This window comes from Schistocerca serialis, chromosome 2, assembly GCF_023864345.2.
Source record: "Schistocerca serialis cubense isolate TAMUIC-IGC-003099 chromosome 2, iqSchSeri2.2, whole genome shotgun sequence".
In the NCBI taxonomy this organism is placed as follows: Eukaryota; Metazoa; Arthropoda; class Insecta; order Orthoptera; family Acrididae; genus Schistocerca; species Schistocerca serialis.
In genome coordinates, this window is record NC_064639.1 from 434,410,216 (window position 1) to 434,430,839 (window position 20,624).

Below are 20,624 nucleotides of genomic sequence, written 5' to 3' on the forward strand. Positions count from 1 at the left end.
ATATGCAAATGATTAGCTTTTCAGAACGTTCACACAGGGTTGGCGCCGGTGGCGACACCTACAACGTGCTGACATGAGGAAAGTTTCCAACCAATTTCTCATACACAAACACCAGTTGACTGGCGTTGCCTGGTGAAACGTTGTTGTGATGCCTCGTGTAAGGAGCAGAAATGCGTAAAATCACGTTTCCGACTTTGATGAAGGTCGGATTGTAGACTATCACGATTGCGGTTTATCGTATCGCGACACTGCTGCTCGCGTTGATCTGAGTCAACAGATGAAGACGTTTGCAAGACAACAACCATCTGCACGAACAGTTCGCCGACGTTTGCAGCAGCATGGACTATCAGCTCGGGACCATGGTTGCAGTTACCCTTGACGCTGCATCACAGACAGGAGCGCCTGCGATGGTATACTCAACGAATAACCTGGGTGCACGAATGGCAAAACGTCATTTTTTCGGATGAATCCAGGTTCTGTTTACAGCATCATGATGGTCGCATCCGTGTTTGGCGACATCGCGGTGAACGCACATTGGAAGCGTGTATTCGTCATCGCCATACTGGCGTATCACCCGGCGTGATGGGATGGGGTGCCATTGGTAACACGTCTCGGTCACCTCTTGTTCGGACTGACGGCACTTTGAACAGTGGACGTTACATTTCAGATGTGTTACGACCCGTGGCTCTACCCTTCATTCGATCCCTGCAAAACCCTACATTTCAGACTGCTGCCCTGGCCAGCACATTCTCCATATCTCTCACCAATTGAAAACGTCTGGTCAATGGTGGCCGAGCAACTGGCTCAGCACAATACGCCAGTCACAACTCTTGATGAACTGTGGTATCGTGTTGAAGCTGCATGGGCAGCTGTACCTGTACACGCCATCCAAGCTCTGTTTGATTCAATGCCCAGGCGTAACAAGGCCGTTATTACAGCCAGAGGTGGTTGTTCTGGGTACTGATTTCTGAGGATGTATGCACCCAAATTAGGTGAAAATGTAATCGCATGTCAGTTCTAGTATAATATATTTGTCCAATGAATATCCGTTAATCATCTGTATTTATTCTTGGTGTAGCAATTTTAATGGCCAGTGGTGTATTTCGTATATTCGTTTGACTGCCTTAGATTGAGCTTATGGGGAAATCTGAAATAGCTAATCAGTATTACGTTCTACCAGCGATATGAACCGTTTTATGACTACGACTTACTTTGTGGGACACCATGAAATAGTGCCGCTTCAGCCCCTATAGTTTCATGAAGTTCCGATACATGGCGGCAGTATACGTAGCCTTCAAATGGCGTCTGTAACGGAGGTGCGTTCCAAGCAGAGAGTTTCTTTTGGTGGAAAACTAAAGCATCGCAGCTGCTTATAGGCGCTTTCTGAATGTCTACGGTGACCTAGTAGTAAAGAAAAACACAGTGAGTCGTTGCGCGAGGCATCTATCACCATCGCCGAAAGGTCGCAGAAACCTGTCCGATCATCCGCGCGCCGGCCGACCGCACACAGCTGTGACTCCTGCAATGTTGGAATTTGCGGATGCTCTCATCCACCATCGACGGATCACAATCAAGCCCGTCGCTGCACAACTGGACGTCTCTGTTGGTAGTGCTGACACACTCGTCCAACAGTTGTGTTACTCAGAGGTGTGTGACCACTGGATTCCTCGTCGCCTATAACACGACCACAAAGAGCAACGAGGAACCATCTGCGCGGAATTGCTTGCACCTTACGATGCTTGTCGAACATCATCACAGTCGATGAGACATGGGTTCATCACTTCGAAGCAAACAAAACGGCAATCCATGGAGTGGTAGCACACCACCTACCCTCCGAAGAAAAACGCCAAGGCCGCACCCTCAGCCGGTAAAGTCATAGCGACCTTCTTCTGGGACTCTGAAGGCCTTGTTCAGTTTGATGTCTTCCCCCAAGCTGCAACGATCAACTCTGAAGTGTATTATATTAAAAAATAGGGAACATACGACCGCCGTGTCATCCTCAGTGGAGGATGCGAATAGGAGGGTCGTGGGGTCAGCACACCGCTCTCCCGGTCGTGAGGTGGTATTCTTGACCGAAGCCGCTACTATTCGGTCGAGTAGCGCCTCAATTGGCATCACGAGGCTGAGTGCACCCCGAAAAATGGCAACAGCGCATGACGGCCTGGATGGCCACCCATCCAAGTGCCGACCACGCCCGACAGCGCTTAATTTCGGTGATCTCACGGGAACCGGTGTAACCACTGCGGCAAGGCCGTTGCCTGAAGTGTATTATATTACCATAAAAAAACTGAAGAAATGGCTTCAGCCTCTTCCTCCCTACAGAAAAAACAAATAAACTTCTCCTTCTCCACGACAAAGCAAGGCCGTAGACAAGTCTGTTCATCCGACAGGAGCTCACAGGACTTCATTTAGACTGATCTTTCTCGCTTTCCTACAGCCAGGATCTCGCACCTTTCCACTTCCCTCTATTTGGCACAACGTGGATAACGGAGAGGTTATTGATGCGGCACGATGTTGTCTCCGACGTTGACCAGTAGAGTGGCCTGCGGGCATACGGGCCCTCCGAGTAAGGTGGCGCAAGGCCGTCTAATTGAAAGGAGATTGTGTTGAAAAATAGGATTTTGTAGCCAAAAGAATGGAAAATAATTTGGTTATTGGAGTCCTGATCGAAAGCAACCTGCTTTCATAAAAGAAAATGTATTGCATTACTTATTAAACGCCCCTCGTACGAACAAGGATATGTGCATAACTACTCATCCAACACGTCGCACACGAGGGTCTTAGGAAGAGAATGGCAAACGAGTTACACTATACAATAAATTCTGCTGTCCCTCTTCAATACAAATGTTTGTAAAGTTATATCCGGTCCCGGTATCATCAAAACAACTGCAGATCTGAGTATGTCGGCTAAAAGAGTAACTCGTCAGTTTCTACATGTATATTTGCGTGGTACGTCACAGAACAGCACGGTTTACTAAGTTGTGTAATATTCCAGGCTGTGTATACGTACTGCTCTCAATATTTCAGAGTGTATCAGCGTCACGAACAGCGAGGAAGAACATCACATAGCACATCGTTTGCATACGAATGGAACGTCTGAGGTGACTTCTGCAACGGTATCAGCAGTGAGTAACGACGCACTAGCCGGGTCAGTGGCAAGGAGCGAGCAGCACGCGTAGAGTATGCTGACTGCCGTTGCTATCCGGCAATCGGCTGTTAATGCAATTACCGCGTAACTGCTCCAGATTTGTGATGGCACCGCCACAGTCCCGCGGCATCGACCGCAGTCCCACAGCAGACCTGGAGGAATCGTCCAGAGACGGGAAGCGGCGGACGGTGAGACCGTAACGGGACCGCAGGCGCTGCTGATCAGTCAGTCCGGTGACAGCGCGCAGCTGGTGCTCTACTGCGCTGTTACAGCACGCAGCCGTCTGCGCCGCTATCCACACTAACAATCGCCAATGCTGGATGGAGGGTCTCCTCTTCTTCATTCTTAATTGTCGCTTTGCCCTGTGAGACTACACGCGTTCCCTAGGTCTCGCCTCCCCCCCCCCCCCCCCCAATCATCTCTGTTCCCGGCTTTCGTGACCCGTTCTCCTTTTCCCAGGCCCATTGCCTCCATATCCTTGTTGATATCATCCTTCCATCTTGTTCGTGGCCTCTCCAAGGATCCTGAGAAGGCTACTCTTCCACGCTAATTAGGTGTCAGTTCTTCGCCCAATATCAACTTTTGAGTATCGCTTTGCCAATTGTACCGGGTGATCCAAAAAGAAAGAACAGATTTCAGTTGTTTGTTACAGACAAACTATAAAAGACAGAAACACAATGCGCATGTGTCTGGATAGAGGAAGGTTCAAAGAATTACATTGTCACAGATACTATATCATACACTATACATGAGCACCATGAGTTACTCGAGAAAAATTGAATCGGTAGTCCACTTCATTCCACACACGAATAAAAACGTCCCTATTTATTGAATCGACAGTTTCTTGAAGAGTAGCTGAGATAGGTGGGACAAAGACTGTCTTTTATGTACCCCCCCCCCCCCCCCCCACACACACACACAGAAAAAAATCGCAGTGTGTGAGGTCTGGTGACATAGGATGCCAGAAACAATGAACAAGATGTTGTTGTCCACCTCTTCTAATCCAACGTTGTGGGATGCTGTTGTTAAGATAACACTGCACCTCAGGGTGAAAGTGAGACGTAGCGTCATCCTGCATAAAAATGAAATCATTGGAATCTTCGTGAAGTTCACCACCTGTTTTAAGACCATCCAGACCTGTGACTGGGGGTCCAAATATTTTCATCATCTTCTTTCTATCTAAGATTAGCAGCCTTTGTTCACTTGCTTTTCATAATACAAATGTTTCAGACCCTTATTAGAGGTACCGGTAAAATAGCGCTCTGATACACTCTGATTTTAAAACTTATCGAAACGGCTCTACTTCACAGCACGCTGTACATGGTGTTTCAAAATGAATATACTGATTGTAAGACTTCGTGCCATTTATTACATCCAACATACAACCATAATAATACATCTAATACATCAAATGAAAGAGCAACTCAAAAAGTTTTGTTTCTAAGGAAAGAGTTTGACACGAACAAGAATGACTGAAGAACGTGTTGAACGACAAAGATTACGTATTTCACACGTAGCGCCAAGAGCTCATTTCGGAAGGCTATATGTGAATTAACGGTTACATTGACCTCTGTGTGGAGTCTTGATAGCATACGTTTAAAGATTAGTCCTTATCGTTTGCAGCTGTAACAGCCTCCAAAGCCTACAGACTACATTTCACATGCCAGCTTAGCAAACAGAATGTTGCTGCAAAACGACGACGATTTTCTGGATCGTGCCGTCTTCAGAGATGACAAGAAATTTCACTCAAGTGGAAACCTGAACACACATACAGGTAATATGTGCATCTGGGGTTAAGGAAATCCGCACAAGGTGCTATGGTTGTATCGAGATTCCCCTAAATTGAAAGTTTTTTTGGCCATATACCGGCGAAAAACTCATGGGCCTTTTCTTGCTGAAGCAGCTGCAACTGGTGTTCCTCATCTTGAGGTGCTAGAACTATGGCTGTTTCCCCAACTGGAAGAATCTGAACCACAGAACTTTGTTTGACAGCAAGATGGTACGCAAGCTAACTGGCGTAACTCATTAAGCGATTGATTAAACGACGTTGGATTGGGAGCAAAGGGCCGGGTGGCAGAGCTTGTTTTGCATAACCACGAAGTTCACACATGATCTAACGCCATACTATTTTTACCTTTGGGGAATTCATAAAGGATCACGTCTATGCTCCTCCGCTACCAGCCGATATATTCGGCTTTAGAAACCTCACTGTTGCAAAAATTACTCCATACACACTGATCAAGGTTTGAGGAGAACTCGCAAATCGACTCGATGTGTGACGAATGATTCTCACACTGAACACATGTAAAAAAATTGTTTGAGTTGCTCTTTCATTTGATATATTATTTATAATCGTAAGTTGAATTTAATAAATGCTACAAAGCCTTAAGGCCCGTATATTCATTTTGATCTACCCTGTGTTTAGCGCTGTCGACCTTGCCAAACTCTCAATTTCCCTTCTCCTCTGTTCAAAAAGATTCTTTCCAAATATTTAAGTATATCTTCTCTTTAAAGTTGAATTCATCAACTGTCAATAGGGTGCCGTCATTGCGCGCCTTGCTCACGACCGTGTACTCTGTTTTCTCTTCGTCGATTCGTAACTCTTGCAATACTTCTGTAAGAACTTGTTATGAGCTGCAACTCCCCTTTGAGAACAACATCGTTCGAATACGAAAGCCGATTTCTTGTATTATTTCGACGATTTATTCCAGAGGGGCTTAAATTTTTGTGTTCTTTCTCTACCTTTCTAAAATTAAATTAAAAAATATTAGAGATAATGCATCTTCTTGTTTAAACCAGTTCTGACTTCAGAATGTGACTGTGACATTCCTGCACTGAACTTTACTCCGGAATATGTTGCCTCTAAATACATCTGTACCAGACGTGGGAACAAACTCTTTAAGAACATTGGTGAGTGTGGCCCTGTGTACATTGTCATAAGCTTCAGCTTGGCTTAAAAACTGTGAAGTATTATCGACATAGAACATACTCCGTTAAAGAATAGAAAGGTGCTAGCCCACAAGGGAAAAACACTCCACAGACCTCTGTGTGTACATATATACTTCGCGAGACACCTTAAGGTGTGTGACGGAAGGTACTTCTGGTACAACTGACTAATCTGCTCTTCCATGTTTCATTCACAAATCGCGCGTGGAAGAATGACTGTCGATAAAACAGATTATTAGGTCTAATTTCTCGGATTTTCTCGTGGTCATTTCTCGAGACGTCTGTCGGGGGAAACAACACGTTTCCTGGCGCTTTCCGGAACGCACTCTCTCGAAATTTCAGTAATAAACCTCTACGTGATGCTCAACATCTCTCGTGTAACGTCTGCCACTGGAGTTTGTTGACCATCTGCGTAAAGCTCTCGCGTCGACTAAACGGATACGCAACAAATCGCACCGGTATCTATTTTCTCTTGTCCATGTCTACAGTTAATCAAAACTGTTAGGGGTCACAAACTGATAATCAATTCGAACAATCGGTCAGCCATGTATTCTGTAATCCACTTCTTTCGTGAATGAATTACACTTCATACCCGCTGTCATATATCACTCGAAATACTGTCGTCCTACCCGACAACAAAGAATTGTAAATATAATGACATCGCGGCAACAACTTTTTAGTCAGAGCATGAATGTACTGAAAAACAGCCGGCCGGAGTGGTCGTGCGGTTCTAGGCGCTACAGTCTGGAGTCGAGTGACCGCTGCGGTCGCAGGTTCGAATCCTGCCTCGGGCATGGATGTGTGTGATGTCCTTAGGTTAGTTAGGTTTAATTAGTTCTAAGTTCTAGGCGACTGATGACCTCAGAAGTTAGGTCGCCATTTGAAGTTAAAAGCCATTTGAACTGAAAAACAGATGTTCGTTTCATCACGACTGCCCTATTATGACTCTATTACACGTACCTTGCACACAAATGTACCCCTGTCGCTATTAGTGTTATTCGTTTCCAAAAAGACAGGATTCGTCGCAGTGTTTGGTTGAAGGTTAGAAAAAGAACGAGATTCGGACTTGTAGACGGTCGCCTTAGCCGGTTACACTAACGCCAGTGCTCAACAGCGCTCTCGTATGGTGTTTAAAGGGCTTGTAAAACTCTCAGCCTCGATGTATCGGAGACGCATGAGAAGCACATTGTACCAGAGCAGCATTCGTTATATTTAAGCGAGTACTACAGTCATGCGAAAGATGAGCAAATTCGGTGAACCGTTGTGTGCATGCATTCCTCGATAATAACAGCCGCGTATACAAGGCGAAGCCAAATACTCCGTCACATTCACTCTCTTGGAAGTTCCAGCCCAATAGCATTGTTGGGAAAACCGCTGAGTCTGAAACTACTGACGATCTGGATATCAAAGGTGACACTTTACATATAATATTTCGGTCTTATGTTAAATCGGTAAACGGATCCAAGCCATCTGTCCAGACTCTTCGTGACCGTAATGGCGTCGAAATTGAGGTGACAGAGAGAAAGCCTAAATACTTCTTTTTTCCAAAATTGTTTAACTGAGGATGATCGCCCTTTTCATCCTCGCACGAAAGTGAGAATGACAGATATCGAACCACGGGATAGAGAAGCAGCTGAAATCGCTCAACAGAAAACAGGCCACTTCTACAAAGAATGTGCAAAAGAACTAACTCCTCTTCTAACAGCAGAATACCGTAGGTCGCTAAGGGAGCGAAGCGTTCATAGTGATTGCAAAACTCCGCTGGTCATTCCCGTTTTCAAGAAGGATGCAAAAAACTACGGGTCCACATCTCTGACGTCAGCCTCTTGTAATATTTTTGAACCGTTATATGTTCGCGTATTATGACACTTCTGGATACTGAAAATCGGCCGGCTGGAGTGGCCGAGCGGTTCTAGGCGCTACAGTCTGGAATCGCGCGACCGCTACGGTCGCAGGTTCGAATTCTGCCTCGGTCATGGATGTGTGTGATGTCCTTAGGTTAGTTAGGTTTAAGTAGTTCTAAGTTCTAGGGGACTGATGACCTCAGAAGTTAAGTCCCATAGTGTTCAGAGTCATTTTGAACCATTTTGAACCGAAAATCGCCTCTGTAGCAGTCAACAAGTATTCCGAAAGGCGTTCGGTACAGTTCCACAATGCCGCGTACGAGCATATAGAGTATCAGACAAACTGTGTGATTGGACTGAAGAGTTCGTGGCAAACAAAACACTGCATGTCATTCTCAACGGAGAGAAATCTACGTGTGTAAAAGTAACTTCGGGCGTACGACAAGGAAATGTTTCCTTTTCATAACTGCAGGGTGGTCAGAAACAGTCTAAAAGCTTGTAAGGTTGTTGCAGGGTCGGTTGCGCTCAGAAATAACACTCGAGAAAAATATTCGATACGTTGCTGCGTTTCCGAGTTAATTAGCACTGAAGTTAGCCAACTAAGCCGTTGTGCGCTCAAATTCAAGCGGCCTGCCAGAGACGGTGTTGCCGAAGGTGTTCTTCGTCGGTTTCCTAAAACCGAACATGAGAGCGATACAAGAATTGGACCTGGGACAGTAGTAAGGAACGAACCCGATCCAGAGGCTGAGCAGTCCCGTGCTCTATCACCTACGGTATGAGAGCAACTGACATTAACTATATCCGGCGGGCCGCTTGAATTTGCCCTCGCAAATACTTGATTGGCTAAATTCAATGCTAATGAACTCGGAAATGGTGCAACGTATCGAATTTTTTTGTTAACTATTATTTGTCAGTATATCTGACCCTTCAACATCCTTACAAGCTTTTCGGGCTGTTTCTGACCACCCTATATGTAAATGACACAGTGGATAGCATCGAAAGTTCCATGAAGCTTTTCGCTTGCGATGCTGTAGTATGCAAAAGTCGCAACGCTAGAAAATTGTAGGAAATTCAGGAATACATTCAGAGGATCGTCATGTGGTGGAGGGAATGGCATTTGATAGTGAGCGTAAACAAATTTAACGTTTTGTCCATAAACAGTTAGAAAGACCCATTATTGTATGATTCTCTCACTGCAGAACAATCACTGGAAGCAGTCACATTCATAAAATACCTGGGAGTAAGCATATGGAGCAATTTGAAGCGGAACGACCGCATAGAACTAATTGCAGGTAAAGCAGATGCCAGACTGAGATTCGTTGGAAAAATCCTCAGGAAATGTAGTCCACCCATAAAGGTGGTAGCCTACAAAACCATCTTTAGACCAATACTTCAGCATTGCTGATCAGTCAGGGGTCCGTACCAGAGAGGATTGACAGGGAAAATATATCCAAAGAAGAGCAGCACGTTTCGTTACAGGTTTATTTAAAAAGCGCGAAAGCGTCAAGGAGATGTTTAGCTAACTCCAGTAGCAGACGTATAAAAAGCGTTCTGCATCACAACGTGGTTTACTGTTGAAGTTCCGAAAGCGTACGTTCCTAGAAGAATCAACCAGTACATTGCTTCCTCCTACGTACATGTCGCGGAAAGAGCATGAAGGTAAAATTAGCGATAATTGAGTTCACGCGGAGGCTTACCAACAATTTGTTTGCGCGCACCATTCGCGTGTCATTTTGAAGCGGTGTGGAGCAGACTGGAGGCAGCATCCCGCTCTACAAGTCTTCGACAGTTTCCAGACCCTGGAGCCGCTGCTCCTCATTCAAGTACCTCCTCAAATGACATCGGAGGCTGACAGCAACCCGTTCCAGTCCTCCCACCGAGCAAAGATCCACGGCTGTACCAGGTATTGAACCCGGATTCCGGTGTGGCAGTCAGATGAGCTGACAACTATCCTCCTTTCATCATAAGAATAAACCTCACGTAAACGTTACACTATGTATTCTTCCGCGTTTGCTGGAACCTATTTGTATTTCGTTTCACGTGGAGCGGAAGCCAAGCTGTCTCGAGTACAGTCAAGTGCGATAATGGTACACTTTACACTGAGCGTTACTATAACATCGACTCAGCAATGATATGGGGCAACAGATTTGCCTGCGCATTTAACTTGGAAAGGACTGGCCAGGAAAGTGATCCAACTAACCTGCAGTGATGTGAACAGTTGCAGTAAAGACGTAAGAAGAGACGAGCAGAGGAAAATATAGCTTTGAATGTCATTTAATTTTTAAACAGAAGGAAATTATATGTGGCAAAACTCAGGCGATACCCTCCTTAGATGACCTAACGGAGAACATAATAAGCCCTCTGTCTTAGCTAACATGGAATTGTAATTAAAAACAAAAATGATGAAAATGTTTGGCTTTAACAAGGGTAATTTTTCTGCATGATCTATGCTTGGCGTAAAATCGCACTGCTGATTACCCGTGTAGTTAAATATTGAAGTCTCTGAAGGTATTAGTCAGCCGTCTGGTAATTTCTGAACTCCTTCCATATCGGAATCCGAGGAATACATTACAGTACTGCTACGTTGACAACGGAAAGATCAACGACAGAATCTCAGGCTACCAAGCAAATCCACATACCCTCCTCCTCTTTTATGACGTGCTGTTCTGCATTTCGTCATCGTTCGGCAGTGACGTGTCACAAAGCTTCGTGCATTAATTCCAGTACGTTTGGTAGCTTAAATGTACTATTCTCACAACAAATCTCTTAACATGGTTCTAGACCAGTTCTGTTTCGCTCAGATAGCAGTTGTAAGGTGACTAACTAAAAATGCAGCATTTGTACAGAGTGCTCGGCGCCGTGAAAATAATTGTTTTCCGTATTTATACGACGCTTATCACTCTGGCTCGTGTGAGACCGTATCTGTCCTACAAAACAACGGACATATTCAAGTAAACAGTATTTGATTTTTATTTTTCTCCAAAAAAATTTGATTATGTAATGCTTTCTTAACTTTAGCAATGTTTATCAAACTTTTATAAAATATCGATATTTAAGAATTCATATCTGCAATGAAAACCAGAATTTTGAGTGCGATATATAATTAGAAACTAGAAGAAGTGCATTTTTCTCGAAAAATTATGGTTAAGTATGAGTTAATTAACATGTACTTGATGAATGTCATATTTAAATGATTTAAGTATTCAAACCGAAAAAACTAATAGACCACAACGGAAAGCGAACTATTACCCGATCTTAAACATGATCATCATTCTACAATTCTACTGATTACGCCACGCAAATAATTTGAATATGAACTTCTGTTTCTTCTGCTGCTTTTACGGCCTCATTGGACCACTTCAGTCAATCATTTCTGGTCCTCTTCTTTGGTATTTTCCCCTTCCGAGTGGCCCAGTATCTCTTCATTCGTTCCGATGCTTTTCGTCGTTCCTCATCTGTAAATACCCTTTTCATTGTATGTCGTTTGTCAATTTTTGGTTTAAATCTTATTTCTGTGTCCCTCAACTTCTTTAAATTTGGCGTTTTGTTCTGCAAATCATCCAGAGGTATTTCCAGTTCTTCCATATCCTCTCTTATTTCCTTAAGCCATCCTCCTTGTTGTTTCAAATTCCAGAGTTTCTCAATAATTTTCCTTGATAATCTCGTTTCTGGTGTCCTCAGAATGTGACCACAAAAAGAGATCCTTTTCTTTCGTATAGTATCGGTGATGGGCTCCAGTTCTCTGTATACCACTTCATTTGGAACTATCCGCCATTGCCCAGCTTTTTGATATTTCTTATTTGTGCATGTTCTAGCAATTCTTCTCTCTACTTTTAAAATTTTGTCAATTCTGTTTTTCTGGGTGACTTTAAAAAGAGTTTCACTTCCGTATGTAACCTCTGGTTGAACCACCGTCTTGTAATGTTTTAATTTTGTTTTAATTGATAGACAGTGTTTCCCGAAAAACGCCAGGGCAGATTTTTCACTGTAAGATTGTGGAAAACGTTAAGAATAACTTGTTTCTCGCCATTAACGGTGTTCCGCGCGCATGTTACACTACGAAGCAGGAAGTAGTGTCATCAATTTTCACAGTACGTCTTAACAGCGAGGCAATCAGAGCACGGGTAGCGTTTACGGAGACAGTGACCGTACACGATTTTGAAATAAAGATTACTTAGTTAAAGTATGATTAAGAAAAACGTTGATGGCTGTTAACATATCAGAATGTCCTAAAATTTCATTTACAATAACACAGTAGTAAGGTATTTAATACATAAGTTGGTCCAACTTCGAACACCGGAACAACACCAGTCTAAGAGAGTTGCGGCTGCTGTCCAATCGTCGCGCTTGTGTTTGTTTACGTCAGACTTGCTCTTACGATGAACGACCTACAGGTAGGGTTTTCAAAGTGGTTTTTATATTATATTGTTCATAAACTTAGGTTAAAATCCCAAAAGAGTTATTTAAACCTATTAATCGCTGCAAAATATGATAACATTTATGCAGTAACACGTATGTGTGCAAACTGTAGCAGAATTCCACTTTCCTGTTGAGCAGCGCACATGTCATCGCGGACGGGTTGCGCTGCAAGCTACACGCTCTATGAGTCCCTATTTTTTCCCGGAACCAGGCGGCGTCATATACAACGCTGACTCACCTCACGGTGTTACCTTGTGTCTTTGATTAGACGTAATACGAGGTTATCTGAGAACAAACTCAGATAACGTTTTTATCTTCGCAGTGAACTCATTTGAAGCCTCCTCTCCTAAAACAATCCGAGCAACACCAGCATCCACGCAGCATAAACGGCGAGAGCTGTGCGCAGCAATTGCTCTTCAGTAACGATAAGTGCAGGGTTTCGCGGAATACGGCAGAAACATTTTGAAAACGTCTATAGTTTAGTCATAGGATGACATACTCGCCTGAACAATTCTTCCCCTGTACAGCCGGACGAAGTGGCCGTGCGGTTAAAGGCGCTGCAGTCTGGAACTGCAAGACCGCTACGGTCGCAGGTTCGAATCCTGCCTCGGGCATGGATGTTTGTGATGTCCTTAGGTTAGTTAGGTTTAACTAGTTCTAAGTTCAAGGGGACTAATGACTTCAGCAGTTGAGTCCCATAGTGCTCAGAGCCATTTGAGCCTTCCCCTGTACAGGGCGGAGGAAAACAAGCTAATAATGAGGCCAGAGAAGGGCAGCAGCCGTGGATTTGAGCAACATTTTCGAAATAGCCATAGGTTCAGAAATGCACCGTTGTGGAGTCACGGCTATAAAACGAAATCATTGACGAGAGCGTAGAAGTTTGTCTGGTAAGCGGTTGTGTTTGGTGCGTCTGGCAGTGTTGTTTTCTCCACCGATGATGTTCCCAAAGTAATGGCATTACGGTACTTCTGGGGGATTTAATTTTATAGTCAAGCTTTACCCCGTAATCGTCACAGAAAATGCTACCAGCCAAGGATAGGAATTTAAAGCTTGATTAACTTTGACGATTGAGATAATTTAATTAGTAATCGCTCTTTTTAGCATAGCATAAATTAATTTAAATGCATTCACTATTGCGCACTCGTCGTTGATGGGATGTTCTTTTGTTGACGTAAGTCCATACTGGCGCATTTCCGATCTATCGTCATTTGGAAAAATTTACACAATTCTATGTCTCCTAACCTACTCTGATCTCATCAACAGGCTGTTTTCTTTCGTTCTGTAAATGTATTCGGCAGGTCGTGGAGTCCATTTATGCTAGACCAAAACCGAGGGAAATTTGAGTGGAATCATCCCTACCTTGTGGCTATACGAGTAGTACTTCGAGGCAGCACTGACATAGAGTAAATGACGAATTGAATTTCATGGGCCCTCTGCAGTCTGTATCCCACTTCCCAGAGGCACAGCAGTTAAAGTGCCAAAGCGTCAAGTGATAAAATTTAATTCTCAGTTACTAATTATATTTGCTGATACTTACGATTGAACCTTTCATAAGATATCAAGGCTGATTGAAGAAGTTACGTAAGGAAAGTGAGTAGACAGGCGGGACATACAGAAATAGACATAGGAAACGGTAGTAAGTGATGCTGTTCACGAAGAGAAAGAGAAATAATCTCTGTGTAGAAGTTTATCACGTTTGGCGAAAAAATTAAATACGGCTGAAGGGAAATTGATATTCACCTAACTGCTGAGTTGCGCTACGGTCTAATAAGCGTTTTATGCATTTTGGTAACATTCTACGTATCAGTTCCTGCAAATATTTCGATATTGTACGAGAACAACAAATAGCGCATTGAAAATGTTTAATATGCTTCTTTACTTCGGAAAACGTTATTTCACTTTGCAAGGCGGAGCGGACCATGTGCTAGTAAGTATGGGGGCAGTGAAATGAAACAGAGACGGATGAAAAAAGTGAGCAAAATGTTTATTACTTCAAAATTAATCGCCATAACTCTTAACGCATTTATTTCATTGTGAGACAATTCGGTCAGTGCCTTCATGGAAAAATGTTGGTGGTTCCGTAAGGAATTATCATCGTAACCAGGTGTGTACCTCTTTGTCCAAAGCAAATTGACAGCCACAAATACCTTCAGAGTTCCAAAAATACGGAAATCGCACGTGAAGAAATCAGTACAGTATGGAGGATATATAAGGGCGTCACAGCGAAACTTCTGCAGCGTATTTGAAACAATCTTGCCCACTCGTGAGCAATATTCCATACAGTCACGATCTCTCTCCATGTAATTTACACATTTTTGGAGCCGCGAAGAAAGGAATTCGTGGCCTTCGACTTGCTTCGGACGAGGAGATGCACGCCTGGGTGCAATCATGGTTCCGTAGGCAACTGCATTAATTTTCCAAGAAGCATTGACCGTCTTGTCTCACAGTGGGATAAAATAATTAACAGTTTAGGTGATTACTTTTGAAATAATAAACAGTTTACTCACTTTTTCCGTCTATTGACGTCCACTTATAGATACCATGAAACCGCAGCGATAGGCCCACTACAGACGCGTCTCAAGACAAAAAATTTCACATTATCCACCAGTATTACCCTCCACAGACTCCACTGAATAAATGAACAGATGTTGTCAACAAATGAAATGTCTAGAATGCGGGACATTTACTACAGAACCGACGATTGGGTGGAGAAAGGGGGGAGCTGCTTAATGATTGAAATTATACTTTCAGAACACAGATCTCATCAGTTGTTATAAAATAAAATCCTGAGGCAGACTATAGTTATGATCAACTGCCTAAATACAAATTACTACCTTTCCTTTGCGAAGCTCGAGTCTTGTATCTTACACATAACAGCAGGTGACAGAAGTGTATAAACGGTATAGTATCGTGTTTGTTTTGTCGAAGACAAAAGGAAGAGTGAGCCTGAACCCAGAAATCAGCTCGGAGCCCACTCCTCTCAAATAGAATAAGGGTACGAGGTGTGCGTGGAGGGGTGAAACGAGCTTAATCTGCCCATCCGAAGAGGAGATCACCACCAACAGCGTCAGATATACCGTCAGTCTATGAAACATGCTGACCATTCACACTATCTTACCGAAAGTGTCCGGACAGCTTTTAGTGCACATTAATATGGAGTATGTTCCACCTTTCGCCTTTACGGAAGCTTGTACTCTGCTAGGGAAACTTTCAGTGAGCTGCCTGATTGTCTGTGGAGAAAACGCAGGCCATTATTTCTCAAGAGCCGAAACCACGAAGATGTTTGACGCCAGGATCTGGAGTCTAAACGTGTTTCATTGCGTTCAGGTTGGGACTCTGTGCAAGGAAGTCCATTTTAAGTATATTATTATTCACAAACCATTGCCTTACAGATGCTGCTATATGACAAGGTGCATTGTTATACTGATCCAAACAATCGTGTTTTCCGAGCTCTTCCTATATTCTACGCAATACTCAACGCTGTAAAATGTGCTCGTGTCCTTCCGGATTTAACGTTTTCTTGAGCGCAACAACGGGACCACACCATAACACTCTGCATATCACAGTTGGCACTACACACAGTCATAGGTAACGTTCTCCAGACATTCTCCAAACCCGGTCCTCGCATGTGATTTTCATAGGGTACAACGTGACTGGTCACTCCAGTCATCCACTGCCCAACGCCGCCTTTCATTACACCTCTCACGTGTGCTTAGCACTGACTGCAGAAGTGTGTGGCTCGTGAGGAGCTGCTCGGCTGTTGCAGCCTCTTCTTTTAACTCCGTGCGCAGTGACCGAGTTAGCTGGACTACCAGCAGCACTCCGGAATTCACGAGTGATTTATTCTCCATACCCACCCATTCTGCTATTAACGCTTTTCTACTGACAACTCAATACTCCCCTCCTCCTTTTAAACTGACGGGTCTGCCTTTTTTGACAACTAGTAGTCAATTTCGCATTACATAGTGTTGCCCGGATACCTTTATCAGGTAGATTACATAACGGTTCTTGCAGTTAATCGAACAAGATCACGGCCGAGTCACTGCTCCACCGCTGCTCGAGAATGTTCCGTCTCTGGAGACTATACACACTATCCTTTATTAAGTAGAGAAACAGAACCGAGTGCTAGCGGCTCTAGATATTTCTTGAAAAATACAAACCGTGAAGTACAATGAGCCGTAAAATTGCAATTTGCAATACCATGTGCAAGCCAAATATTTATGTGCTAAACAAGTTTGTTTGCATGGCCATCATTAGCAGCAACCACACGAACATTTGTTCTGTAAATAAAAACCGCCTTCTCTCGCTGCAGGGTACTTTATTTCTCCCAGACACGATTCGCCTTTTACTTTAAGGCGTCTTCAGTAGGCTCTAGAATGATACAATTTTGCTTTGATATGTAATATATTTAGATTATAAAACAGTTAACTTCTCGTTTATTACGTAAATAAGTGATTACTTACAGTTCTTCGCATTTTTGGTTGGCATTTGTGTTTCCTCTCATCTTGTCACATGCTGGAGGTCGCACTATAACTTCCTTATGAAACGTAAGTTCGAAACATGAAAACGTGCTTCTGCTTCGTAAGGAAGTTATAGAGCGACCTCCAGCATGTGGCCAGATGAGAGGAAACGCAGATTCCAACCAAAAACGCGAAGAACTGTAAGTAATCACTTATTTACGTAAAAAACGAGACGCGAACTGTTTTATAATATAAAAATATCACATACCAAACAAAACTGTATCATTCTATATCCCACTGAAGATGCCTTAAAGTAAAAGTCGAAACGTGTCTGGGAGAAGTAAAATATGTTGCAGTAAGAAAAGTCGGTTTTTGTTTACGAAACAAATATTTATGTGCTTGTTCCGATGTAACACTTTACCTGAAAAAAAATTGAACCTAATGGCTCAGAAAAATTAGCCAGGCATTCAGATTCCAGTTACAGGGATAAACAATACATTCAGTTTTTCAATGTCAAAAGAAGCATTTAGAATTAAACCAACTTACAATGTTCTGTGTACGAACAGAGTTTTATTAAACGTTTCACAAAAAGTAAAAGTACTATTACATCATAAGAGGTTGTTTTATCCGACCGTTGCAGGGATCGTAAAGGTTCTCAATACACTATCACTGATTTGACAAGTACTAGCCACAAAATCTATCTTCTTCGATTTATTAGATACAACGTATTTTCGAATTTTGAGTGCTCATCTTGTAAGGGATTCGTGATCTCTCAGAGCTATTCATTATGCACCCACACGAGCCATGTGTTGGTACAACGATCGATAATCGATCGCCGAGAGCCGGCCGATGTGGCCGAGCGGTTCTAGACGCTACAGTCTGGAACCGCGAGACCGCTGCGGTCGCAGGTTCGAATCCTGCCTCGGGCATGGATGTGTGTGATGTCCTTAGGTTAGTTAGGTTTAAGTAGTTCTACGTTCTAGGGGACTGATGACCTCAGAAGTAAAGTCCCATAGTGCTCAGAGCCATTTGAATTTTGATCGGCGAGAGTGCTGGGTCGGTGACACTGTTGTTGGTCAGTGAGTAGCGAGTCGCGATTGCTTAGTGGAAGAAGCGTGGATGGACGAAGCAGCGGCTGTGTATGTCGCTCACGTCGCGGGTGGACCCTCAGTAAGTAGGTATAATTACACTGTTTATTGAGGAAAATTATTCGTTTTGTTAAAAGTGGACGTCACAATACAAAGTGCCACTCCCAGCTTTAGCATCGTCCAACGGATTACAATGTGTACTACGTGTGTGGATCGTCAGAATAGCCTCTCACAATATTTCGATGTCTTGGCCTGTGTTGAGATTAGACGTGAGTAAACTGTATGTTGAAGGTACTGACGGTCTCGCATTGTGTTTTAAAAAGAATACATTGCTCTACATATGTCAACTAACCACGGTCCTGATTTTCACAAAACCTATAATTTAGAGGCAATATTATCACACAGTCAACGTTCCTTTTTAACATCTCCCTTGTCAGAAAAGTGGTCTTTTTAACCATTAGGTGACGGCTACAAAAATCGAGAGTTATGCTGCTAAGTTATTCTAAAATTTTAACAATCCAAATGAAACGGGGGCGTTACAATCGTCTCAATCCGTAATAAATTAAGCTATGCACAACACCTCAGTGTGTGTTTTCCGTTGTTACCTGCAGAAAAAATGCTATCACTCGCCAATATTTATTTGGCTACTGATCATTCTTCCAAAGCATCAGGTATCGTTGCTGAATTCGTGATTCTACTCCTATTACATGTTCCAACACTAACCAAAACAGTCAGTTGGTGACGAATAACATATACGTTGAGGATGGTGCTATTAAACTTACGAAGCCACTTTTCTCATGGGTGCACTGGATGAAAGGTAAGCGTCCAGATAAAAAATAGCGAGAATTCCCAATCAACTGGACAGAAATATATGTGATGTTTGCGTCAAACTTAACTGTAATCATTAACAGACTTTATAATCGGTGTTACACTGCTTAGGTTTAAAGTATTTTATTTCGCAACTACATGCAGTGCCTGAAGATCAGAAATCACAGCGCTAAATGCATCGCATTTGGTAAGTTAAAAGAAATTTTTTTGTAGCTGCTAATTATCAAGCGAATGACAGTGGAGCAGATGACGGTATTTTCGTTCGAAAGAGAAAGAGGATTATAAAAAAGTTTCCATCACGGAGATGCACTTTCAATTCACAAGAGAGCCTTTCGTATTCATCGGACAGTTAAATTCTTCAACAAACATTCTAGCTCTTATCACTTTGTCACTGATGAGGCGTCAAGCTTTCTCAAGCAACAAGAAAATATTAGTTGCATAAAAATAAAGTGAAGCAATGCTGTCGACACGTAATGAGCAAGAGACCTAAATCAGGTCTCCCAAAAACATGACGTCACGAAGACATACCACATTAGTGAATCACAGAGGTTCTGATGATCATAGAAAACAAGGACGTGCAGAAACATCGCACACATGGAAGGAGACACGAAAGGTTTGACGTTACAAATTTTGGAGTGAAGCTGATAGTAAACGACCCAGTCAGCAGCTCCACAATTATGTCGAAAGCAGTGATTGCTCTTTTACCGACTAACCAACTTCTGATGCGTTGGAGATAAAGAGAAAGTCATCACTTTACCAGAACTAGAAATAGTAAGGATGACACGGAAGATCGCATATCTTCACCAAGAACAGTGAGAAAAAATAAGTTCCACTACAAATTTTAGCTCGCAAAAGTGTCACTTTTTTAGGCGCAAGAGACGAAAGAGCGACACGATCAAACAATGCACTACTACTCTGGGAAACAGGGACCTACTGTAAATGAAAAAAATTGTCCAGGTGCGTACACTGAAGGTTCAATTCAAACTTAACTGCACAGACAGTTTATCCATTCCGGGAGTAGAGATTTTCGACGATTTTTGCCTGTTTTTGACATGGTGCTGGCTAGATATTAGCCCCAGAGATACCAAGACTTTCGAGAAGGTTTTAATACCAATAGCATGAATGTGATGTAGAGTCATGCAGGAAGCAGGAGACCATTATTATAATAAGTAGTTCTCCATTCAGCTGATTGCGTCGCAATGGTAATAGCCGAACATCACAAAAGGAATGACGTTATTGCACATATGACCCGTTTCGGAATTGATCCATAATCAACTATCCAGGACATCTACTGCACGTAGACATGGCGTTTGAAGATGTAGGTGTAATAAACATTCGCAGACTAAATTTGAACTTAATATGCCTACCCTTTACTAAGAAAAAGGATTTTTAAGTCAGACAGACAGACAGACGAACAACAAAGTGATCGTATACGAGACCCGTTTTTACCGATTTAGGTACCAAACCCTAAAAAATTAACTATAAAGGTAACTGTATATTTTATTAAGATTAAGAAGAAGAGTAAGGAGGAAAAAAATGCTTAATAGGCTTCTAGTAAAGATGAACCAAAGAAAAAAAAATATTTTACGTGTTCTTTAGCTTCGTCGTACAAAATCTTCCAATCGACTCACCAAGAGAGACTCCAATCAGAATGCGCGCAGTAAATTAGCCGGCATGAAAGTGGTGAGCGACGATGACACTGATGCACACTTGCACTGAGCGACGGTCGCGGCAGAAGCTCGTATCACGCGGGCGGCTGTCTACGCACGTGAGGGAAGAGTCGGAGGTGGGCGTCTGCGGCCGGCCGCGCCGCGTGTTTTGAACGGGAGCAGCTGCGCGCGGCGAACGCGCGACCGCCGCGCCGCCCGGCGGCAGACCGCCGAACCCGGCG

At 43.2% G+C, this 20,624-nt stretch overlaps 1 protein-coding gene across 1 annotated transcript in view; it reads right to left on the minus strand.

Moving 5' to 3' along the window:
• Window positions 1-20,399, minus strand: part of LOC126456039 (espin-like) — a 448,202-nt gene extending 427,803 nt beyond the window's left edge. The window contains exon 1 of the mRNA XM_050091795.1: window positions 20,365-20,399. The gene's annotated coding sequence lies outside the window, so the exon portion shown is untranslated. The remainder of the gene's footprint in view (window positions 1-20,364) is intronic.
• Window positions 20,400-20,624: the final 225 nt, after the last annotated feature.